General features: G+C 38.2%; 1 pseudogene; it reads right to left on the bottom strand.

The window, feature by feature from the left end:
- Positions 1-18947: 18947 nt before the first annotated feature.
- LOC113839013 overlaps positions 18948-27144 on the bottom strand; it is an 82365-nt pseudogene continuing 74168 nt past the window's right edge.

Genomic DNA, 27144 nt, shown 5'->3' with positions numbered 1-27144 from the left:
GGAAGGATATCCCATGTTATTAGACATATAGGATCAATATAGTAAAAATGGAAATCTTCCCAAAAGCAATCTACAGATTCAATGCAATACCCATAAAATCCAAGCAAAATTCTTCACATTCCTTGATAGAACGATTCTCAACTTTATATGGAAAACCAAAAGACCCAGGATAGCCAAAAAACACTGTACAATAAAGGAAGTTCTGGAGGCATCACTATGCCTGGCGTCAAACTCTATTACAGAGCTATAGTTCTGAAAATAGCTTGGTATTGCCACAAAAATTGACAGGAAGACCAATGGGATCGAGTTGAAAACCCTGATATTAACCCACACACCTACAAACAACTGATTTTTGACAAATAAGCTAAATTTATATGATGGAATAAAGAAATCATCTTCAACAAATGATTCTGGCATAACTGGATGCTGGCAAGTAGAAGACTGGAGATAGGGAAAAAAAACAATGTAATCCTGAAATTTTCAGGAAAATTGATGGAAATAGAAGAAACCATTCTGAGGGAGGTAATCCAATCACAAAAAAATATGGTATGTACTCACGCATATGTGGATTTTAAACATAGGGTAAAAATAACCAGCCTACTATGCATACTTCCAGAGAAGCTAGTAAACAAGGAGGAACCTAAGAAAGACATACATGGTCCCCCGGAGAAGGGGGACTTCTTCAAGATCTCTTGAGTAAATTGGGAGTATGGGGAAGGGGATAGGGAGCTAGGAGAATGAGAATGGTAGAAGCAGAGGGGTGAGGAGGACTTGAGGCAGCAGGAAGTTTGAGTTGGGGGAAGAATAGAGGAGAGAAAGATAAGAGATACCATAATACAGGGAGCCATTATAGGTTTAAATAGAAATCAGACACTAGAGAAATGTCTGTATGTCTACAAAGATGACACCAAGTAACAGTCTAAGCTTCAGAGGAGTGTATACCTTTAATGCCCTCCCCTGATAATGAGATTGATGTCTGATGTATATGCCATCCTAGAGCCTTCACTCAGCAGCTGTTGAAAGTGGAAGCAGACACTCACTGCTTAACAATGAACCGAACAGGAATCCAGTTGCTTAGAAGGAGGAGTGAAGAGCAAAGTGGTCAAGAATATCAGGCTAGTGAAACCCACAGAAACAGCTGACCTGACCTAGGGGGAGCTCTTTGACCCCAGACTGATCACTGGGAAACCAGTATGCACTGATCCAGACCTGATGAATGTGGGTGTCAGTGACTAGGCCTCAGAAATCCTTGGAGACTCTTGTAGTAGATCAGAACTCATCCCTAGGATAGGAATGGACTTTGGGAGCCCATTCCACATAGGGAGATACTCCCTCAGCCTAGACTACCAGGGAGGGCCTAGGCCGTATCTCAAAGTATATGACAGACTCTGAAGACCACCATGGAAGGCTTCACTGTCCCTGGGGTGCAGAAATGGTATGGGATAGTTAAGGCAGTATTGGGGAGGCAGGGGACTAGGAGAGGGAGAGGGAACTGGGATTGATATATAAAACAATCTTGTTTTAAATTGAATAAAAAATGGAGAAATAAAAAGATAAAAGTACAACAATTAATGGAGCAAAATGTATTAGTGAAACACCAGGAAGCCTTAGAACTTCACAAACAAGCACAAAAAAACATAGGGTTGTCTCTATTTTGGGAACTTCAGCATCTGGGATATATCTAAGTGGTCATCAATAAGCTGGAATGGTATAATGATGCATTTGCATTTATGTACATGTGTTCTGGACTGAAGTAGGTTACTGTGGGGCAGCAGAAGAAAAATATTTAAAGCCAGAGAGACTTATACCTTCTACCTAACTCCAGGAGGAAATATTGTGAGGTGATGAGTGTGGTCAGTTTAGAATTTGAACATGTAATAGATTGTGACAGACACATCATAAGTGTTTCCTGGCAACTGAGACTGAAATCTCTCTGAGCATATCATGGGCCCAAGATACAGGGAGCACCTGAGATGCAGTTTTGCACATGGGGATTTTAATATCCTAAGTTATGTGCCATTGTACAATTTTTACTGTCATCATACAATGGAGTTGATTCTCCAACTGAGCTTATGACAAAAGTTTTTGGGCATTTCCAAACAACTGGAACTGTTCAACAACAAGAGGGTACCTAATCTCAACAAATACAGTCTATGAAGGACCTTCTCCAAGTCTTTTATTAGTATATTTTCTCTTTCCTAAGAAGTAAAACCCTATTGTGTATTCTCTATTTAGTTCTGTACCCCACATTTTATTTGGTGTTTTGGAGACTAGTTTCTTCATTTCTTTGTATATTTTAGAAATCAACCCTGGGCTACATGTGGGGTTGGTCAATATCTTTTCCCATTCTGTGGGGTGCTGTCTGTATTGTCTTGTTAACTCTGTCTTTTGCCTTACAAAGTCTTCTCAGGTTCAGTAGGTCCCATTACTGAATTGTTGATCTGAGTGTCTGTGCTACTGTTATGTTCAAGAAGTAGTCAACTGTACAAATTCATTCAAATCTACCTCCCAATTACCTTGCTAAGAGGTTGGTGTGGCTAGATTTATATTGAAGTCTTTAATCCAATGGAATTGTAGTTTGGTCAATAGAGGAGACTATAATGGCTAAAAGACACTAATATCCATTGCCATCTGGGATATTTTAAATCACAAATTGGAGGTATCATTCCCCTCTCCAAAACAGGACCTCATTTCTTTTTCCTGTAGTAAAGCAGACCAAAATCTCTTCATCAGTCCTGAAAGAAAACTTAGGCAAGCTCACCCAGACCAAGCATATCCAAAATCTACAAATCTAGAACAAAAGATTTCTAAGCAATTTCCATTTGCAAATGTGGGGCTGACCAATAATTTTACACCAGTTAAGACATTAAAAAGTTTGCCATTTCATAAAGAGAATCCCCATTCCTACCTGACTATAGAAGCTGCTACTGGCAGGTCTCTAGTACCACCCACAATTGAGGGAGGAGTTTTGGGTGATACCTCACCTTCAGTGAAGTCTGTGAATAAATTTTGCTTTACCCATTGTTCTTTCAGCTCCCTGCAGTTCATTCAAGTTCCTATACCACTTTCCATTCCTGCAGACTGGGCATACAAACATATGCCCTACCCAGAGGAAGAGGTCACTCATACATCCAGTTACAAAGTGGGGCCTAGGCTTTCCTCATGTAGGAGAAGATGGAAACATGAAACCACAGCACAAGGAAGCCTCAGTAGATCAAAATCAGAACACAATGCCCTAAATTTGCAAAAATATGACCCACAAACTCCCTGCCCCACCTTAAAAGCTAAGGGAGCCCGAACAACAAACACTTACAATGAATGAGGCACAGATATCTTAATGGCGACATCTGATTCTCCAGATATTTCTTCTTCCTCAAAAGAGGCCCAGGTTAATTCTAAATCTACTGGAGGGGCTTTAGCATCATCCACAATGGAGGGAGGAGCTGTGGCCAATGCCTCCCGTACAGAGAGAGCTGTGGACCTATATTACTGTGCCCCTGACACTCTTCAGCCTTTTCAGTTCAGTCAAGGAACAACAGAACTTTCCATACCTGTAGATTGGACACTCAGACATATGTCCTCCCAGGTGGAGGAGCTAACACAGTCTCCCTCTATAAAAGAGGACCCTAGGCCTTCCTCTTCTATGAAATCCATAATTCAACAGGCAGCCACTAAACAAGGAAGCCTAATTAGATCACAACATGATGACAATTGCTCAGGCAAGAAATCCAATGACCCACCAACTTCTACCAATATTTTAATAGCTGGGGAAGGACTAACACCCAATACAAAAGATGAATGGGATTTTGACATTGTTCTGAGTACATCTGGGTCTCTAAAGCTTCCATTATTCTCAGAACAGGCACAGGATAGGTCCATCTCTTCTGCCGAAGCCCAAGCACATTCCAGATGGGAGTAAGGTGCTTTGGAAAATCTTTTACATTCAGAGTGGTCTCAGGAGCCATTTTCCTCTTGTCCCTGTTCTTTTGGGCCATTGCATTTCACTCCAGGACCTGTAACACTATCCATTTCATCAGACTAGACATACACACATACACCCTACCCAGATGAAGGGATCAATCAAACTCCTTTTTACAAAGTGTGGCCCAGGGTTTCCCATTCTAGGAGAAGCAGATTGAAACAGGAAATGACTGCACATGGAAGCCTCAGTAGATCAAAACCGGACACAATGGCCTAGAGTTGCAAAAATATGACCCACAAACTCCAAGCCCTGCCTTACAAGATGAGGAGGTGCTAACAAGAAACACTTATGATGAATGGGACACTAATATTTTATTGGGGACATCTAAGTCTCCAGAAACTACTGCATCATCAAAAGATGTCCAAGTAATTTCCAGATCTACTATAGAGGCCTTAGCATCATCCACATTTGAAGGAGAGTTCTGGATTATTTCACCCATGCACATTTTGTTGTAGACTGATTTTGCTCGGTCACTGACTCTTTTCAGCCTTTGCAGTTCAATCAAGGAACAACAACACAGTCCATACGTGGAAGGTGGATGTTCACAAATATGCCCTCTCAGAATGAAGAGCTGACATATTATCCCTATATTAAAGAGGACCCTAGGCCATGCTCTTCTATGAAATCCAGAATTCAACAAGCAGCTACTGCATAAGGAATCCTGAGTAGTTCAGACCCTGATGAAATTTTTTCGAGCCAGAAATCCTATGACCAACAACCTCCCACCAATGTCTTAAGAGTTGAGGGAGTCCTAACATGCAACACGAAAGATGTTGGGACTTTGACATTGTACTTGGTACATCTGGGTCTCTAGACCTTCCAATATTTTCAGAACAGACACAGGTTCCTTCCATCTCTATTGATGGAAGTCCACAAGTGAGGGAATTCTGGGTAATCCGTCACCTTCAGAGGTATGTCAGGAACCATTTTTCTCTGTCTATGGATCTTTTCTGCCCTTTCAGAACACTCAAAGGATTGGACATACACATATATGCTCTTCCCAGAAGAAGAGATCACGCATTCACCCTTATACAAATAGGGTCCCAGATGTTCCACTTCTAAGAGAAGCAGATTGAAACAGGAAACCACAGTAGAAAGAAGAGTCAGTAGATCACATCGAGATCACAATGGTCATTGCACAGCAATCCTATGACCCACAAAATCCATGCAATGCCTTTAGAGCTGAGGGAGGCATAAAACCATGCATATCTGATTAATGGTTAATTGGTATTACCATGGGACCATCAGAGTGTTCAGACTTTCCTTCATCCTCAGAAGAGGCCCAAGATATTTCCAGCTCTCCTGGAGGGGGCTTATCAATATTTACAAGTGAGAGAGGAGGTCTGGCTGAGGACTCTCCTGTAGAGGGTTCACTGAAACAATTTTGCTCTGTCCCCGATTCTTCTCAGCCTTTGAACTTCACACAAGGGCCTACACAACTGTCCATTCCTGTAGATTGGAAGTTCACACATAGTTCCTCTAAAGTAGAAGAGTTGACAACTTCTTCTGTTTTCAAAAAGAACCCCATGCCACCCTCTTCTATGAAAAGCAGTATTCAACAGAAAGACACAGCACAAAGAAAACTCAATAGATCACATCCTGATGCCAATTCCTTAGAACATAATTGCAATGACCCAAAACCTTCCACCTCTTCTTTAACAGTTGAGGAAGGCCTAACATCCAACATAAAAGATGAATGGGACTTTGACATTGTTCTTGGTACATCTGGGTCTCTAAACCTTCTTTTATTCTCAGAACAGGAACAGGCTACTTCCATCTCTACTAGCAAAGCCCAAACAGAGTCCAAATGTGTTGTAGGTTATTTGGATGATTCCACACCTTCACAGGGATATTTGGATTCACACTGCCCTGCCCATGGTTATTTTGGGCCCTTACAGTTCACTCAATGGCCTGTAACATTATCCATTCAAGCAGATTGGACATACACACAATGCTCAACCCGAACAAAGATATCACTCACTCTCCCTCCTACAAATTGGGGCCCAGGGTTTTTTGCTCTACGACAAGGAGATTGAACCATGAAACGAAATCACGAGGAAGTCTCAATAGATCGAAAGCAGATCAAAATGGCCTAGAGTTGCAAAAAAAACAACAAACCTACTCCTTTCACTGCTTTAAGAGCTGAAGGAGTCGTAATACTACACAATACTTATAAGTGGGACACTGATTGGACTTTCACACATATTCCCTCTCAGGTGGAAGAGCTAAAAACCTCTCCCTCTATAAAAGATGACCCAAGGCCATCCTCTTGTATGAGAACCAAAATTCCACAGGCAGCCCATGCACAAGGAAGCCTGAATAGATCACATTCTGCTGACAATTACTCAGGCCAGAAATCCGATGACACACAATCTCCCACCAATGTCTTAACAGCTGAGGGAGGCCTCATATTCAATACAAATATAAATGGGACTTTGACATTATTTTTGGAACATCTGTGTGTCTAGACTTTCCTATATTCTCAGAAGAGTCACAGGATACTTCCCTCTCTACTGGAGGAGCACAAACAAAGTGCATAATGGAGGGAGTTCTGAATGATCCCTCACATTCAGAGGGTTCTGGCTCTGGAAATTTTCTTCCCCATAAGTTCAGTCAAGGACCTGTAACACTATCCATTCTTGTAGACTGGATCCAGACACATATGACCTCTACACAGGAAGAGATCACTGATACTCCCTTTTACAAAATGGGTTCCAGGCATTCCTCCCCTAGGAGAAGCAGATAGAAACCAGAAACCACCCTAGAAGGAAGCCTCAGTAGATCGCATCAGGGTCACAATGGCATTGCACAGCATTACTATGACCCAGAAACTCCATTCCATACATTAAGACTGATGGAGGCCTAAAACCTAGCAATGGTATTACCATGAGGACAGACATTTACACACCATCAGAAGAGTCCCAGATTAGTTCTTAGTCTACCTGACAGGCTATAACATTATTCACCCATGAGGAAGAAATACTTGCTTATCGCTCCCCTGCAGAGGCCTCAGTGAACCTATTTTGCACTGTCCCTGATTCTTCTTAGCCTTTGTACTTCACTCAAGGCTAGTGAAACCCACAGAAACATCTGACATCAACAACGGGGAGCTCTTAGTCCCCAGACAGATACCAGGAAAAACACAATGGGATTGATGCAGAACCCCTGAGCATGGAAGTCAGTGAGGAGGCCTCGGAAATCTATGGGGCCTCTGGTAGTAGATCAGTATTTATCGCTAGCATAGGTGTGGAGTTTGGGAGCCCATTCCACATACAGGGATATTCCCTGAGCCAAAACACATGGGGGTGGTCCTAGTCCCTATCCCAAAGGATATGATAGACTCTGATGACCCCATATGGAAGGCCCCTCACTCCCTGGGGAGCAGAAAGGATATGTGATAGGTAGGGTGTTAGTTGGGGCGTAATAGGGGAGGAGAGGACGGAGAGGCACCTGGGGTTGACATGTAAAACAATCTTGTTGCTAATTCAAATTTTAAAAATTCTGCAAAATAGAGACATTTTATGAAGACAAATTGGTAAGGTCCATCAATTTTAAGAAAATGAATGTAACTATGATACCCTCATACATTACAGAAAATCAATACACAGATTCAAATTTTACGAGGTCTATGCATGTCACAAAGGTACAACAATCAAAAATATTTAAAATATATTTAAAAGAGTGAACAGTTTTTTGAGAAAAAGCCAAAGAAATAAGGCAGGGAAAATACAGTCAAGATTTAATCAAAAGAACAAAGAAAACACAGGAAAGGTAAAGGGTGATCTTGACTAATGTTTCCCAGCTCCCTGTAATTCTATGTGTATAAAAATTAAATAAACACAGACTTCAAAACTTTCAGAAAATTCCCTCAATGTGACCCTTGAACTCTTCTTTCACATCCTTGAGTTACACATAAAAAAAACAACTAATAAACAATTGAAGCACCATGCTCTAGAGTTTTCACCAGAAGAGGACTCATCTCTTGCGATGGGTAATCAGCTCCTTATAATTCAGTTTGTTTCAGGTAAATACAGCCCAATTGATGCTCAATCACAAAACAACAAAGAAAGTAATTCAAAAGACAGTTAAAAAAATGGAATGATGCTAAAAACAATTATATGGAGGAAAACACCTATGAACCCCTGATTTTGACAATGAAGCTAAAATTATACAATGGAAAAAAGGGTGCATCTTCAGCAAATTGTGCTGACATACTGGATGCTGACGTGTAGAAAATTACTGATGGGTCAGTATCTATTGCCATGCACAAAACTTAAGTCCAAATGTATCAAAGACCTCAACATATATCCAGCCACACTAAAACTCTTAGAAGAAAAAGTAAGAGGTACCCAAGAACAATTGGTACACATGACCCCTTCCTGATCATAACACCAGTAGCACAGACACTGAGATCAACAATTAATAAATGGGACCTCGTGGAACTGAGAAACTTCTGTAAGGCAAAGTACAGAGTCAACAAGACAAAATGGCAAAGAATGGCAAAAGGTATTCACCAACCCCACATCTGACAGAGGCCTGGTTTCCAAATTTTACAAAGAAATCAAAAGGCTCATCACCAAAACACAAAAAAAAATCCACTTAAAAAGTGGGGTACAGAATTAAATAGACTTCTCAATAAAGGAATCTAGAATGATGAAAAGACACTTGAGAAAGTACTTAATACACTTAGCCATGAGGGAAATGCAAATCAATACAACACTGAGATAACATGTTTTTCTGTCAGAATGGCTAAAATCAAAACCAACAATGACAGGTTATGCTGGAGAGGATGTTTAGAAAGGGGAAAACACCTCTATTGCTGGTGGGAGTGCAAACACATAAAGCCACTTTGGAAATCAATATGGCAATTCCTCAGGAAAATGGGACTCAGTCTACATTTCCACTCTTAGGCAAATACCTAAAAGATGAACCTTGATACAACAAAGACATCTGTTCAACTGTGTTCATAACAGCATTGTTTGAAAGAGGAAGAACCTGGAAGCAACCTAGATGCCCCCCCACTGAGGAATGGATAAAGAAAATGTGGTACATTTACAAAATGGAATACTACTCAGCAGAGAAAAAAACAATGGAAACTTGAAAGTCACAAACAAATGGATGGAGCTACAAGAAACTATCGTGAGTGTGGTAACCCAGTAACAAAAAGACAAACATGCTTTGTACTCACTCATATAGTGATTTTAGATATGGATCCATATGGCCACCCAACAAACCACATCACCAGGAAAGGTAGGAAAAAAAGGAGGACCCAAATAGAGCCTTACATCATCCTCCAGGACTTGGGAAAGGGACAAGATCTCCTGAGATAGTTAGGAGCTTGGGGGACGGGGAGATGGAGTTAAGAAATAAGAATGTGAGAAGAGGAGGGGAGAGGAGAACATTACAGAGAAGTAAGATTGAGTCAGGGGAAGAATAGAAGAGTGTAAGAAAAGAGATACTATAATAGAGGGAGCCATTATAGGATTTTTTTTTTGATTTTTGCATTTTTTATTCCTGTTGTGGAATAATCACTCTGGTTTAATAAAACCCTAAATGGCCAATGTTTAGGATGGTAATACAAGTTATGACAAAAAATGGTTTGGGTATAAAACATTGGACTAAGGATATATAATACAAAACTTTCTCCAAATTTGCCAAATATAAATGGACTGGAATTAGGAAATTCCGTTCTTACCTGACAATTATTCTCTTTTTTCTTTCAGATTTTTTATTTGAATTAGAAATGAGATTGTTTTATATGACAATCGCATTTCCCTCCAGCCTTCTGTTCTCCCCTACCACCTCCCCCAACTAAAACCCTACCTATCACATATCCTTTCTGCTCCTCCTGGAGGGTGTGGCCTTCCAAAGTGTGACATCAGAGTCTATCATATCCTTTGGTATAGGGCCTTTGCCCACCCCCATGTGTCTTGGCTCAGGGAGTATTCCTCTATGTGGAAATGGGCACACCTATGCTATGGATAAGTACTGAACTTCTACAGGAGGTCTTTTATGTTTCCGAGGTTTCCTCAATGAAATCCCTGTTCCTTGGGTCTAGATCAGTCCCATGCTGGTATCTGAGCTATCAGTCTGGGGAGCTCCCTGATGTTCAGGTCATTTGTTTCTGTGGGTTTCACCAGCCTGGTATGGACCCCTTTGCTCTTCACTCGTTCTTCACTGCATCTGGATTACAATTCAGTTCATTCATAAGTTATGGGTGTCTGCTTCTACTTACACCAGCTGCTAGATGATGGCTATTGGGTGGCATATAAGTCAATCATCAATCTCATTATCAGGGGAAGACATTTAAGGTAGCCTCTCTTCTGTTACTTACATTGTTAGCTGGTATCATCTTTGTAGATCTCCAGACATTTCCCTAGTTCCTGATTTCTCTGTAAACCTAAAAATCTCCAGTCTTGTTTTCTTTAATTCTTACCCTGACTCAACCTTTCTGCTCCCTATTGTCCTCTGCATCCCTCCTCTTCTCCCCTTCTCATTCTCCTAGCACCCCCTTCCTGTGCTCTCAATTTGCTCAGGGGATCTTGAACCTTTCCCCTTCTCCATGGGAACATCCTTGTTTACTAGCTTCTCTGGCAATTTGAATTGTAGGCTGGTAATCCTTCACTGTATCTGTAAAATCCACATATGTGTGAGTACATATCATGTTTGTCTTTTTCTGATTTTTTTACCTTGCTTAGAGTGGTATCTTATAGTTCAATCTCTTTACCTGCAAATTTCAAGATTCCATTGTTTTTTTTTTTCTGCTGAGTAGTACTCCATTGTGTAAATATACCACATTTTCTCTATCCATTCTTCAGGTGAGGGTCATCTAGGCTGCTTCCAGTTTCTGGCTATTACAAATAGTGTTGCTATGAATATCACTGAACAGCTGTCCCTGTTGTATGAATGTGCTTCTTTTGGCTATATGCCTAAGATTGGAATTGCTGGATCTTGTGATAGACTCATTCTCATTTTCTTGAGGAATCGTCATACTTATTTCCAAAATGGCTGTAAAAGGTGGGACTCCCACCAGCAGTGGAAGAGTGTTCCCCTTTCTCCAAATCCTCTCCAGCATAAACTGGCATTGGTGTTTTGGATTTTAGTCATTCTGACAGGAATAAGATGGTATCTCAGAGTTGTATACTGATTTCCAAACTGGTTGCACAAGTTTGCACTCCCACTAGCAATGGAAGAGTGCTCCTCTACTGCAGCTGATAAGCACCTTCAGCAAAGTTGCAGGATCAACTCAAAAAAATCAGTAGCCCTACTATATACAGATGATAAATATGCTGAGAACGAAATCAGAGAAAAATCACCCTTTACAATAGCAACTAACAACAAAAAATTTCTTGGGGTAACACTAACCAAAAATGATAAAGACCTTTATAGTAAGAACGTTCAGTGTGTAAAGAATGCAATTAAAGTATATACAAGGAAATGGAAAGATCTCCCATGCTCTTGGATAGGTAGGGTCAACATAGTAAAAATGGCAATCTTGCCAAAAGCAACCTACAGATTCACTGCAATTCCCATTAAAATCCCAACACAATTCCTCAAAGACCTTGAAATAACAGTACCCAACTTCTTATGTAAAAACAAAAAAACAGAATAGCCAAAACAACCCTGTACAATAAAGGAATTTCTGAAGGCATCACCATCCCTGACTTCAAGCTCTGTTACAGAGCCATACTCCTGAAAACAGCTTGTTATTGGCACAAAAATAGACAGGTTGACCAATGGAATCTAATTGAAAACCCCGATATTAACCCACACACCTATGGACAGCTGACTTTTGAAAAGGAGGCTAAAGTTATACAATGGAAAAAGGAAAGCATCTTCAACAAATTCTGTTGGCATAACTAGATTCTGACATGTACAAGATTGCAAATTGATTCATAGCACCAAACACAAAACTTAATTCCCAATGGATCAAGTACCTCAACATAAATTCAGCCACACTGAACCAACTAGAAGAGAACATAGGTGGTACCCTCAAACAAATTGGTACAGGAGACAACTTTCTGAACATAACACCAGTAGCACAAACGTTGAGATTGACAATTAATAAATAGGACCTCTTGAAACTTAGAAGCTTCAGTAAGGCAAAGGATACAGTCAGCAAGGTAAAACTCCAACCCACAGAATGGGAAAAGATCTTCACCAACCCCACATCTGACAGAGGGCTGATCTCCAAAATATTCAATGAAGACAATAAGCTAGCGACCAAACACAAAAGAATGCAATTAAATGTAGAGGCAGAATTTAAAAAAGAATTCTCAACAGAGGATTCTAAAATGGATGAAAGAAAGTTGAGAAAGTGCTCAACATCCTTAGCCATCAGGGAAATGAAGCTCAAAACCAATCTGAGATATCATCTTACTGCAATCAGAATGACTAAAATCAATAACACCAATGGCAGTGTATGGTGGACAGGATGTGGAGAAAGAACTTCTTTAAAAGAATTTTTTTTAAAAATTCTGTACGATTTATAGGTTTTATTCCATTACTGATGCTGTATTATATTTGACAATTTAATGACTCCAATAAACTTGCCACATTTTAACATTGTGAGTGTTTTTTCTCGTGTGTTTCTGTAATGAGAGTTCAGCTTGAAGAACCCAAGAGAGGTTTTTCCCACATGCTTCAAATTTATAAGCTTTCTCTTCTGTATGGATATAGAGAGTTTTGCAGAGATGATACATGGGAACATGACATAGAAATAACATAATCATTAAAATTTTAAGTATTCTGATTTCTATGTGTGTGTAGTGTCCTGGAAGAGATGAATCATGGGCAGAGAACTTGCCACAATTTGTGTATTTTTTTAACATTTTCTCTATTATCTATTCTTTGATTAACTTAAAGTGTTGAGCCACATACAATTCAATTGTAAGGTTTCTGTCCAGTATGTATTCTTTGATGATTTTTAAGTTTTGATCTCTTGGTTAAAGATTTCCCACCTATGTTACAATGGTAAGGTTTCTATCCAGTGTGTATTCTTTGGTGAATGTGAATTGTTGAGAGCCCGCCTCTTCTGCAATAAAGCTTCTGAAAGTTGAGTCACAAGGCATCTGTACATAGTTACATAAGTGGTAACTTTGCTGGGGAGGGGAGTCTAGCTGGACTAGCTGACATCAAATGAAGCAAGGATTTCCAAGGGTGCCAGCTTTATTTATAATCATGAATTGTATGCAGATGTTACTGTAAGAGACTCCTGTGATTCGCAGCTCAGTTATGTTACTGTAAGTAATGTCAATGTAGTCGTGAACTAAATAACCGATGCTTAGATGGGCTTGTTTCACTCCTCCTATGTCAGTGCCCTAGATTTGGTAAATAGGCATAGTGTTTTATGTCACCCAGTCAACAAATGATAAGGAATAGCCATTATTTTTGCTAGAATCAAATGCAGTAAATAATAGAATCATTTATCGCTAAATGTTTATTGTTAGGAATCTGTATCTATATACATGAATAGACATATATATTCATATATATAGTTACACATAATAGATTCAATTAACATTAATGTCATCTCATCATGAGTTAGTGTTACACATGCATACATATATTAAATATATAAATGATAGAAAAACAAGGTGCAAGAGACCATATATACACATAATGTGTAATATTTGGAGAATTTTCATCTGTACAGTTGGTAATATAATTTAAGCACTGACTCCCATTATCTAAATGAATGCCTGCCTTTATGAAATGAGTTTATTACCTCCAAAACATTGAATCAGAATCGTTGTAAATGTTATTTTAAAAGATTTCCAATGCAGTTTATGAATTATACAGAAATTGAAGCTGGAGAATTGAAAGTAATAAAATACTCATACTTCTCATTGAATTCCCTCCAAGGTAATGTTTTGGGCTACCCTTATGCTGGATTAGTTTCCTTTTTTATTTATTGGAAACAAGTTTATTTTACATGTCTGTCACAGTTCCTTCCCTCTCCCTCTCCTCCTCCCCTGCTCCATGTCTTCATCTCAACCCCTGTCTGAATCCTAGGGTGGGTGAGGCCTTCCAGGGGATATTCAAAGTCTATCATGCCATTTCTAGCTTGGCCTAGACCCTCCCCTGTGTGTCTAGGCAGAGAGTATCCCTAAGGATTATTTTACTAATAATGAACCTGTGTTGCCAGTGATGACAGATTATTAACCCAACTCTATTATATAAATTGGGATTTAGTCTTATTGTCATTCAGGCTTATATTTGGGCAGTGCAGGATGCTGTATCTACAACACTGCTGTATCACAAGGGAGGTTCCCCTTCATTTGTCCCTCTGAGATATTACAGACCATATCTGCACAGATGGGACTACAGACTCCATAGTTTTTCTCACATATTCTCTAAATAGAAACTTCCTGAAAAATAACAGTTTCCTTCATTATTAGCTACAGGATGTTGTCAGTATTTTTCTCTACAAGCAGACATGATGTCAGAAGTATTGTTCTCTCTTCCTGGATAGAAATTTTAGATACAAGATTTAAACTTTCCATTTTGGGGCAACTCTATCGAAATCTGTTTTGCCTTTAACCTAGGACTTACTGGGTATATACTTCTTGCCATTTGCTCTTGTTACTTCACTGGCAATAGGTTTTAAGGGTGTGTGATCTTACTTTTAGATCTCTTAGTGCAAACTTTACATATGCTCTCTTTGTATATAGTTTTGTATCAAGTATAAATCATTTTCTTTAGAATAAAAGAGGAATTGTAGTGAGAGATGCAACCAGACTCACTTATGGCACTGACCATGCCCATTTCTGCATGGCCACAGTGGTGATCTTGAGCATGGTATTTAGTCTGGGGTTCAGGACAGGGTTTCTCTCTTTTGGCTCCCTTTGGTTCATAGAAAGCAGCTGGGTATGAATCCTTATAGCTAGAACTTTTGGATTAATCAGTTTATTATGCAAGTGAATACTCCCAGATAAAATTAACCTATAATTAACCTAGTCCCATGTATCTTAATCTGTACATGTACATATATTTTCTCTAAGTTTTATATGATATATTCTGTGTTTCTTTATTTTTGTGTTTCCATGTACCTCTGCCTTCCAAGTTTTGGGATTAAAGAAGCCACCCCCTCCCAGCTCAGCTTTCTTAATCAGCAGAGTGCAACTTCCTCATTGATATTGTCATTCTCAGTGGAAGAACCTTCCCACAACCATCACCATGTGACACAACCTCTCACAGACCTTGAAACTAGCCTTTGTAATCTGGTCAAGATATCAGCTGTGTTTCCATCAGATGACACTTGCTTATGTCATTTTAAGAATTGAAGCAAATTGGGAAAGAAAACAATACAGGAGAGTATTTTTAAAATGCAATAACCAATGTACTAACCATAAAAACCAATTAACAAGCAAAATCATAAACAATAATGGCAGGGAAAACATGAAAACACAGATATACAAAGAAATAAAGAGGGAAGACTCTAAGATCAAAGGGAGAAAAGTAAACCCGTCTTTCCAAAGAAAGTCCACAGACTAACAAAATCCCAAAGAACTCACATGCAATAAATTCTCAGAATACAAAATTAGGTAAATTTCCTCATTTTTAGAGAAACTGTATTATAATTAAATTATAATAAATGAAACCACACAAAATTAATGGCACCACTGATAAAAGGAGACACCAAACAGACCTGTAATTATAAAACTGTCCTTCAAATAGGAATGACAAGATTACAGTCAAAAGAAAAGTTCAAAGAAATCAATGGACAGCATTTCCCCTGAAAACTCCAATTCCCTCAAATGGCAATAGGAGAAAATGGGTTGGGAGTGGAAGGCTGTTTCACCAGAAAGTGAGATATTTGCTTGAAGCAGTCTGCTGTTTGAACCTTGGAGGAAATAGCTCTGAGTGCTAAATGCATTTCGTTCCCCTATGATGAAGAAAACGATGTCTGTTGTGGATTAGGTGGACACCATATTATTTTCCACAATTGTTGATTGAATGCAATCAATTCCTCAGAGTGAGGAAATGAAAACTTTTCAAAGCAAGTTCAAAATTAACACTTTTTTAGAGAATCACTGTGGGATATGTATTTTACAACAGGAAAGGCAAATTTCTTTTGCTATAACTTCTTTATTAACTGCATGTATCCACTGTTGGTTTATGTTAAAAGAGGATCCATCCCGGCAAAGAGTTTTCATTCCACATAAGCTGTTTAAATGTAAGAAAGACTCCTTGTGACAGGGCTCAACCAGAAGGTATTTTATTAGGAAAAGGGATGATAACATGGCGAAAGGGAGAGGAGAGACCAGGCTTCAGGGACAGGAGCAATAGGAGAGAGGGAAGTGGGAGAGAGTGAGATAGAGATAGATAGATAGATAGATAGATAGATAGATAGATAGATAGATAGAGAGGTGACAGACACAGAGAGGGAGAGAGGGATTGCAGAATGGGAGATGGGCAGGGCCCTTTTAAAAGGGAACACAGTGAAAAAACACTGGTGGACCTCTTAGTAGCTGAAGCTGAAGGCATATCCTGTCAGAAACCCAAGAACAGGATAGTACAGATGGCTGAATACTAACAACTGTCATCAGTAAGTCTTTATTTTGGCATGAGGTTATGCTTTGGAAAATTTAATAGGGATAGAAGATTGCAACTCTAACTACCTAGGCTGATGCAGATTTACAGAGAAAAACTATCTTTTAGAGTATATGTTATGATGTAGATATAAATATATTATAATGTGTGATTTATTTTATTTGTATATTTATTTGGTTTTTTGAGACAGGGTTTCTCTGTGTAGCTTTGGAGCCTATCCTGACACTCGCTCTGGAGACTAGGCTGGCCTCGAACTCACAGAGATGCGCCTGCGTCTGCCTCCCGAGTGCTGGGATTAAAGGCGTGCGCCACCAACGCCTGGCAATGTGTGATTTATTATAGTACATTATCATGTATACTGTTAGAGATACATGTAAAAGATATATCAGTACCACAATCCTCACACATAAAAGCACGTAGAACACAAATACAAAAAATGGGAAAAACACAAATGCACACTGTGAATGATAGCTATTTCTTTCCTTCTGAGCAACCTTCCTCAGAGGAAGGCCACATATGCTTCTATGGAGGACCAGAAAGAATTTTTTTGACAAGTCATTACTGCTGTCTATTTCAAGGCTATGACATTACTGTACAGAATTTTATTTTTAAAATTTATGTATATGTGTGTTTGTCCACATTTGGAGGTTTACAGTACCTGAAGAGGCCAGCAGAGGGAAACAGTTCCCTTGGACCAGAAGTTGCAGGAGATGTTTAGCAACCAATGTTTCTAGAAATATAAACTATGTCCAATGCAATAAGACCCAGTGTTCTTCATTGCTAAGCTCACTTTCTGGCCAAATTTTTATGTAACATTTATTTTTATCCATTTTATTTAAAACATATGGCATCACTTTCTTCTTCTTTCCCAATTTATTCCCTTCTTAATTCTTTTAAGTAGGTGTGAATAAAGTATTTGCAAATATGTGCAGAACGTCTGCTGAGTAGATTTCTGTTTATTGTTTTATTGTTTCAGCATTGAACATGCTATTTTTAATAGAAAAATAGTGAGATGATTCCTGCCTGATACTATCTGGTACAGTGATGTAGACATAAGATAAGTAATTCATCCTTGGGTCATAACCGATTTAGATGGAAGGTAAGTGATATGCACAGCTAAGAAATATAAGTAAGCCATATATTAAAAGTTTTCCATCTGAAAGCCTACCCAAAGTCTCAGGTTCTGCCTCTCTAGCAAGATGTTCAGAGAAGCCATAAATATTGCTACAGTAGATAGAATCTAATCTGGAGGAATCAGTTTTTCCCAAATGAAATTCACTTGGAATTTAGAATTTCATGGTCTCTACTCTTTCACTAGATATTACTTAATGGGGGTGATATAAATGTCAGATAGAACAACCTTATTCATGTTAATCAGGAGGGTACCAGTGATTGCTGTGGTGGACTGAGAAGCATTACAGTCCCGGTAGGGACTGTGAGTACTGTCACTGACAAAGGCTTGATTGCCAAAAATTAAAGAGTGGAAGAAGTGAAGGGGCCTGGCCCATCACAGCTGAGTGGAAACAAAATACAGTACATGTCAGCTTGTCCTCAGTTATAACCAAATAATCCTGTGTGGCATTTGATACTCGAGCATCAAAACTTAAGGTATCTTCCTAAAAATTCTTCCAATCTCCACAGCTCTGGAAATATCATAAGAGAAAACCATAGAGTGATTTCAATCTCAGGTTCTTGCCACAATCTGTATGTCATCTCTAGTCACTGTAGTTGTCTCGACCTGTGGAATGGCAATCTACAGCAAGATATCCAGGCGTGGGTGAGGGAATGGGGACAAGTGACAAGAGAGAATGACCACAGACAGGATTCTGATTAAGTGGCAAATTTTATTTTTTCCAGGCTAGCCTATATAGTCAGTATTATGAGGTAGAGGGGGAGAAGAGCCCAAGATAAAGGTGTTCATTTAAGCAGGATGTTAGTAAACTACAGAAAGAAGATGTTGGCAGGGTCAAAAGTTCATGAGTGGTGGGGAGAAGCAGGGTTACCTAGGTAAATGATGAGATGAGGGAGGGTTGGTTAGGTAAGTGGACCTGTGTTTGGAACAATAGATTGACGTCTCGGTCATGTTTTTCCTTCTGGGTGCTCATTATTTTGGGAGTCATTTATAATCAAAAGACAGTTCTATAACCGTGTGGCATGCCAAGTTTAAGCCTAAAGTTTAATGCCAACCTGCATGGCTCCCAACAAGTCACCACCATTCAGAATTCCAAACTGAATGTTTGTAGGTATTAGGGAAGCAGAATATGAGCCCATTCAGACAAGTCAATCTTTGAGCCTGAAAGTTCCTAATTTGTCCTAACAGGAGGTATACAATCAATCAGGGGTACATCTCACATGTGGGGCTGTGAGCTCCCAATGATGCCTATTATCATATGTGAGAAAAATTCACTCTTGTGGTTTTGGTTAGCCAACCATCTTTTAAAGACATTTATTGTCAGCCTCCATCCTGATCATTTCTTTTGTACTTTTCTTTCATATTTTTGAGATTTGGCCTTGGAAATTTTCATAAGCACCAAGTATAAGATAATTTCTGATGCAGTCAATTACTGTGCTGTGAAAAAGATTCTACACTCTGGTTACTTTCATATGGTATCTATCCATTATGTGTCCTTTTATGCATTTGAAGATTACTGTGCCGAGCAAAGGCTTTACCACACTGATTACATTCATAGGGTTTCTCTCCAGTATGTGTCCTTTTATGCATGAGAAGGGAACTGTGCCGAGAAAAGGCTTTACCACACAGATTGCATTCATAGGGTTTCTCTCCAGTGTGTGTCCTTTTATGCATTTGAAGATGACTGTGCTGAGCAAAGGCTTTCCCACACTGATTACATTCATGAGGTTTCTCTCCAGTATGTATTCTTTTATGCATTTTAAGAGAACTATGATGAGAAAAGGCTTTACCACACTGATTACATTCATAAGGTTTCTCTCCAGTATGTGTTCTTTTATGCATGTGAAGGTAACTGTGCCAAGAGAAGGCTTTACCACACTGATTACATTCATATGGTTTCTCTCCAGTATGGGTCCTTTTATGCATTTGAAGATAACTGTGCCAAGAGAAGGCTTTACCACACTGATTACATTCATAAGGTTTCTCTCCAGTATGGGTCCTTTTATGCATTTGAAGAGTACTGTCCTGAGAAAAGGCTTTACCAAACTGGTTACATTCATAAGGTTTCTCTCCAGTATGTGTTCTTTTATGCCTCTGAAGGTGACTGTGCTGAGAAAAGGCTTTACCACACTGATTACATTCATAGGGTTTCTCTCCAGTATGTGTCCTTTTATGTATTTGAAGATGACTGTGCCGAACAAAGGCTTTACCACACTGATTACATTCATGGGGTTTTTCTCCAGTGTGTGTCCTTTCATGCCTTTGAAGATTACTTTGCTGAGAAAAGGCTTTACCACACTGATTACATTCATAGGGTTTCTCCCCTCTATGTCTTCTTTGATGAGTAAGAAGATAACTGTGATATGCAAAGGCTTTACCACATTGGTTACATTCATATGATTTCTCTCCGGTGTGTTTACTTTCATGACTTTGGAGATAACTGTTATTTTCAAAGGCTTTATCACATTGTGTATATACAGAAGAATTCTCTCCAGTTTGCCTTCTTTCATGCCTGCCAGGAAAAGGGTCATATGTAAAGGCTTTACCATATTCAGTACAATGTTGAATCTTGTTACTTGTATAAATTAATATTACAATTTATTTCAGTTGTAAAGAAGAATCAGATATTATAGTCTTATCACTGTGCTTACATTCTTCTTTTCCCCTTCTTTAAGGGTTGCATGTATCTTTGAAAATAGCTGTGAAGATATAATCCTTTATTACATGGTTATCATTTTCAGAACCTTTTTCTACAGGTGATTTTTCACATAATGAGGAGAACTTGAAAAATTCAGAAGTTTATCATCCTTTTTTTGTATTTTTAACTTTTCCTTCGCTGCTAAGGAACTACAACAAAGAGAAGTATTTACACAGTCATAGAGTCATAGGGCTTTTCTACAGAGTGAGCTTGGTGCATTATCAATGAAGAAGGAAAACAAATTACTGGTACACTTGTATCAAATTCAGCAAGTATGCTCAAAATGGGGACTACTACACAACTTTTAAATAGCCTGCAAGAGAGGTATATCATATTCTGCATATCTCTTTGCTGAAATGGCTTTTATCCGGACTAGTACATGATATTCTTAATAATGTAAAGATTACAAAGAAGAGCCTTCCTCATTTAATTCAGTTTGACTTTCTGTTCTTTATAGATATATGTTATTGTGATTACACATTCCCTACAATAACTGCCCCTTGACTCTTGACAATGATTTCTCCTGTCACAGCAAGTACATGAGTAAAACCAACTTTTCTATGGTGTATTTGCTTAATGGAAATTTTGGAGACATGACTATCAATTCAATCTTTTCTATATCTTTAGTAATATAGCTAGTATGAAATAAGTGGATTTATGTTACTACAGTATAGCTCTCGTGGTGTAAAAATTTAAGTGGCATTTTCTCTCAATGAATTATTTCCTTGTCTTCTTTCTTAAAATATTGCCTTGCAAATGCAGTTAAACTACCTGAAATTGAGTTCTATGTTCTTGTGAGAATTTAATAGTCATCAATGCAAATTAAGCTGTGCTTAAATACAATGCTGTTTCTGTTTCAAACTTCAGGACACATTTCAATTTCTTCAGAGACACATTTCTATGAGCTTGTAAATGAAAATTACCTGTCATGTCTTTTTGAACTTGCACAATGTTCTTCAATAATATTGTCTTCCCAAGAGTATCCTAAAATATAGGGCAAGAAAATGTATAGAGTTTTATTGAGAAATAATATATGCAAATGTGCAAAAAGTTATGTTACTGTCCTCAGTAACATACTGTCCTTATACCTTTGATTTATTTATTACCTTCTTTTCCTTTTTCAATCAAATTAAAGAAGAGCACCAATAACCAAGGAACAGTTGTCCTATTATTTTTAAATGGGAAGGAAAATATACTCTTACCTATATCATTGAGGTTCTCATAGGTCTCCAGCATCACATCTTTGTAGAGATTCTTCTGAGAAGTATCCAGCAAAGTCCACTCTTCCCAAGTGAAGTCAATATGCACATCATTATACTTCATGGCATTCTAAAATATCACATACATGTGTGCAACTTAAAGCAAATACTGACCGTATTGTAAATGTGTGTTTCTGTAGAAACATATTTTAAAATGTGTTACTTTTATGCTATAGAAAATTTGCTTAATGAAATAACTATATGTAGTTCTTTTTCTGATGTATTAGTTTAATTTTATGAAGCTGTTCTTCTTTGCCTGAATACAACAGCTGATACTGTGATGAAGAGGTATTTATCCAATAGTGAGTCAGGAGCAAGATAGGCTGTGGTATCAGGAACAAAGTATACACAGAAGGATAAATCTGGAAGCAAGGAGGAAGGCTCAAGAAAAAGAAGAGTAGAGGGCCAGCTACCCAGTCACACAACATGTCATGAAGTAGGAAGGAAAGTAAGATATACATAAATTGAGAAAGGTAAAAGTCCTGAGTTGAAAGATAGATTGGATCATTTAACTAGAGAAAAATTGGCTAGAAATGAGTCAAGTAAAGGACATGCATTATATAACATGCTACTGTGTATCAATTTGGGACCTGGGAGGTTCCTTCCCCAAAAGGTATAAAGCTAAAGAGCTAAAGGATTAAAACATTTAAGTAAATTTTACCCAACATGATGCTATATTTTAATGCAAAGCCTGAGAATGATGAAAAAATATCTCCTTAATGAATTTCTCCCTACTGTTTACCTTTGAACAGCCAGTACACTAAGTAGCAGGGATAACCTCAGTCAAAATGATTGCCAGAGCACAATCATGTGAATGCTAGACTTCTAGAAAGTCTGTGTGTTGTTCTTCTCCTCTATATATGACTATTCTGTGAGTTTTAGACTTTGCTCCCATGCAATCCTAAGAGGGCATTGACGTCTTGGAGAGCATGATGAAGATCCATGTGTGGCTTAGCAATCTAAAGGTTGCTTTGGCAGTAAAAAGGCTAAAAGACAAACAGTTAAATTGCTCCAGATATAAATGGACTTGAAAGAGCAATTGTTGAAATAAAGGAGTCTATATACTTTATGAATGCCTTAACTTTAAAATAGTAAAAATTATTTGTCAAATGAGAATCAAAACTGCTTTGGAGGAGCAATTCTGCTTTTGTTTCCACAGAAAACAAGAGGCTATGTATTTAATCCAGGTTGACATAGATATTGTTATAGCAAGCGAGAGCACTTGAAGTTGACAGGCCATATATATCAACTAAAGTTACTGTTGCTCATCGCAGGAATTAAACTTAATCCCAAATTTTCGCAGTGACCCCTTAAGGATGCCTTCAGCAGGAAACATCTCAAGAACATGACTCGCACATTCCCAAATTTTGGTGGGTGTGACTCTTTTGATTATTTGATGGGTCATGGATAACTTATATTTAGGAAAATATATGAATCATAAAATAAAATGTTAGATTATTGAATCTAATGTAACTTAAAATCAATTAGTAATCTCAACTGTTTTGTATATTAATAGAAATTTATGTTAATTTCTCTTACAACACACTGTAGATATGTTTGTAAGCTTGCTTACAAAATCTTTGTGTAGTGATACAAATTTTTGTATACTGATACAAATTCAAATTTTGATGCTAAAATGTATTGTATTTATGTTTCCCTTTATACTTTTTGAATGCAAAAATCAATGGCTAATTTTATTTTAGCTTTTCATACATAAAGATAATTGAGGTTATCTCTGAGGAAAATTTCTATTCCAGTTTCAATTGCAATAAAGTAATGATTTCTAAGTTTCCTGTTTTTCAAACAATAATGACCTTAACAATAATGCCTACAGTATTTCCTATGACCCTAGATAAATGAAATTAGTAATCATGACATTGTGCTACTACTACAGTAAAATATTAATTTAGGAGCCCATCCTATCGGATACTTCTATAATTTTTCACTGGAAATAGTTTGTGATTTGTGTATTTCCAATACTTACTGAAAAAAATCTCAACTTCACAGGCTTTTTTGGATTTCTTGTATATGATCTGAACTCGTTCAATGAACTGCTTGTTAACATATTTGTGTATGTTAATTACAGTTCTACTACCCTCTTCAAAGACAGCAGATTTTGCAAGTCAAACCAGAATTTTGAAGAGTATGTGTCTGCTCATTTTTATTATTATTGATAATGTTGATTATAGAGGATATATAAATAACATTCATAAAGCTATATGATAGTTTTAAATAATGTTGCATGTTTATATAATTTTCCTGAAGTTAGACACTATATTAAAAATTAGTGTACTCAGTTGATGTACATAGAAGGGTTAAGTAACTCTTACCCCTTAATTTTATGTCTTAAACATTTATTTATTTATCTGTGTGTATGCATGCACATTCGTGTGAGTGTGTGTGTGTGTGTGTGTGTGTGTGTGTGTGTGTGTGTGTGCGTGTGTGAGTGTGTGTAGATCAGATGACAACCCTCAGGAGTCAATTTGCTTTCACCCCCCAACATAGGTCCTAAAGATTGAAAGTAAGGTAGGAAGACATGGGAGTAACTACCTTCATCCATTCAGCCATTTCACACACTTTTTAATATTAGCTAGCTAAAAGGGTTAAATTTAACAGGATAGAAGTCACAGATCACCCCATTGGTTCTCACACCGTGGGTTGAAACTCTTTGCAAACTTCTATGTCTACAAATATTTTCATTACAATTCATAGCACTGCCTAAATTACAGTAATTTAGTAGCAATAGAAATGATTTTATGGTTAGGCATCATCACAACATTAAGGTTTACAACCATTGTTCTAAGAAACTTCCCCATCAATTTATACTTAATTTCCATTGTTAAAGCAAAACCCTTCAGTTTGGTCACTCTTTTAGTTATATATACTAATAAATTTTCCAATTTATTCCACCAACTTGTTTTTGATTTATTGGTTGTTATGCCCTATTTAAAAGTATGTAAGTCATAGACACTTGAGTATGAGGCTTAACCTCAGTCCACACATTTAACATTTCTGATGATAATCTCCAGTGTGCAGCTCATATTTAATTGCAATATACACTTCATAATTTAATATAAAATGCATATCCAAGATTTGAATAACTTATAAATGTAACTAAAACACCCTTTATAGCTCATTTATCTCACATTAATTTCACAGCTCTATTTACCCTTTAAGGATGAGGTCATAGTCTCCTTATTATAATATTTATATGTGTTTTTAATTTCAGTATATGATATTTAGTCATTATCTTGACTGTTTTTTAACATTTAAGATCTAAAAATGAGCACAGCTGATGTAGTGTGGAAGGGATGGGATAGAACCTATAGTTGGATAGGTGATGATGTGAGGTGAGAAAGAATTGCTAAAGGTAAATTACTCCTTCAGACATCTGGTCCTGGTAAACTTAAGAGATATATATTCTGATGAATATGATATTTTATATTTTCTAATTTTTAAAATTTAAATTAGAAACATTCTTATTTTATATACCATTTCCACTTCCGTGTCCCTCCCATCTGACCATACCCGACATTGAACCCCATCCTATCTCTCTTCTGCTCAATAGAAAAGGAGAAGACTTCCATGGGGAATCAAAGTCCATCACATTATTTGTGGCAGGGCCTAGTCTTTCCCCAGTGTCTAGGCTGAAAACGTATCCCTCTATGGGGAATGGGCTCCCAATGTCCATTCGTACAATAGAGATAAATACTGTTCCATGACTAGGGCCCCCATAGAGTGCCCACCTCTCCTAAATGACTTCCACGTTCAGAGGGCCTTGTTCTGTCCTATGTTGGCTCTGAACTGACTGTGTGAAGTCAATGTGCTCCTCCTTGTTCAGGTAATCTATTTATAGGGGTTTCCACAGCCTGGCCATGAATACATTGCTCATTACATCTCACTCTCTACAACTGGATTACAGGCATTTGGCTCAATGCTTAGCTGTGGGTGTCTGATTCTGCTTCCATCAGCTGCTGTATGAAGGCTCTAAGATGGCATCTAAGGTAGTCATCATTCTCCTTATTTGGCAAGGACATTTAGGATAGCCTCATCACTATTGTTTAGGATCTTATTTGGGGTCATCCTTTTATATTTCTGGACATTTCCCTAATGCCAGAAAACAGGAGAACATTTCACACAACATGAACTTAATAATGCTCATAAAGACTCAAATGAAGAGAAGCTGCAATCATGGAGCCTGCATTACACTTTGTCAGGAACTCTGCAAAAATGCTTTAGTTGTTTAGCTTGTTTTGTTTGTGGGATTCCTACCAGTAGCTCCTGTGGTTTCTCTGACTCTTTTGCCGGCTCTTTGGACACTTTTCCTTCTACTGAGTTACCTTGATCAGCCTTGTATTGGGGTTTGTGCATAGTCTTATTGCACCTTGACATGGTATATTTGGTTGATATCCATGGGAGCCCTTCTCTTTTCTGAAGGGAAACAGTGTATCAGTGGATTTGGGGGAATGGTTATTGTGGACAGAGCTGGAAGGAGTGGAGGTAGGGGAAGCTGTGTATTTATTCCAAGTTCATTGATTCTCATAACATATAACAGAGCCAAAATCACAAATTACCAATTTCTCTTCTGATACTGAAGACAATTTCTTGACTGTCACATATTGTATAATTAAGGATTTCCAACATACAGAAGCATAGGATAAATTACAATTCAGAATAAGAGGAATATTGCTATATTGAGCCCCCAACTGAGGGACACATCTCTTTCTCATGTACCTGTAACACCAGCCAGAGTAAACAGGTAAGGTGGAATAACAGCTCATGACAGAATCCTCCAGTATCTCATTAGCTGCCAACCCCAAAGCCATGTAACCATCAACAAATTGGATTCATATCTTCTTCTCAAGTGCAGGTCACACAAGCGACAAGTACAGCTAGTCAAATTGAGGCAAAGACACCCTTCTGGACTGGAGTTCATGCGAGCTTTCCGAAAGGCACATTGGTTCCTCTCCAGTGGATATTCTCCATTCTTTTAATAACCCACAAAAGTTTTACACTCCAAATACCTCCTCATCACTGTGTTGTAACCTCCAACTTTAGAGGAATAACTGTGTTCAAACAAATGATACACCATCTGTCCATATGGGCCACCTGGCCACAGAACTCTCCTACTCTGTCCATGCCCCTCAAAAATATCACCAGGTTCTGTCCTCTCTTCCCTTCTTAAAACTTCAAACTTTGGCAGATATAAACTGCTGGAACAAAGTCCACACCTACAGCAAGATTTCTACCCTCAAATTGGGGTGAGAAGCCCTGTTAAACCATAGGCCTTCAGATCAAATGTTCAGAAAGCAAATAGAAGGCAAGGAAAAAACACAATTCCAACAAAAAAACTGAAAAATCAGCACTTAGACCCATAATCACCTCAAAGCAAGATAACTGGACACCAGTATAAAAACAAAACAACCATCAGAGCAATAAGTCACTACCAGGATCCAGCGATCCTACCACAGCATGTCAAGAGTATTCCAACACAGCTGAAGCACAATTAGGACCATCT

This window comes from Cricetulus griseus, unplaced genomic scaffold (genome assembly GCF_003668045.3).
Source record: "Cricetulus griseus strain 17A/GY unplaced genomic scaffold, alternate assembly CriGri-PICRH-1.0 unplaced_scaffold_1, whole genome shotgun sequence".
In the NCBI taxonomy this organism is placed as follows: Eukaryota; Metazoa; Chordata; class Mammalia; order Rodentia; family Cricetidae; genus Cricetulus; species Cricetulus griseus.
This window is presented reverse-complemented; position numbering and strand designations above follow the sequence as displayed.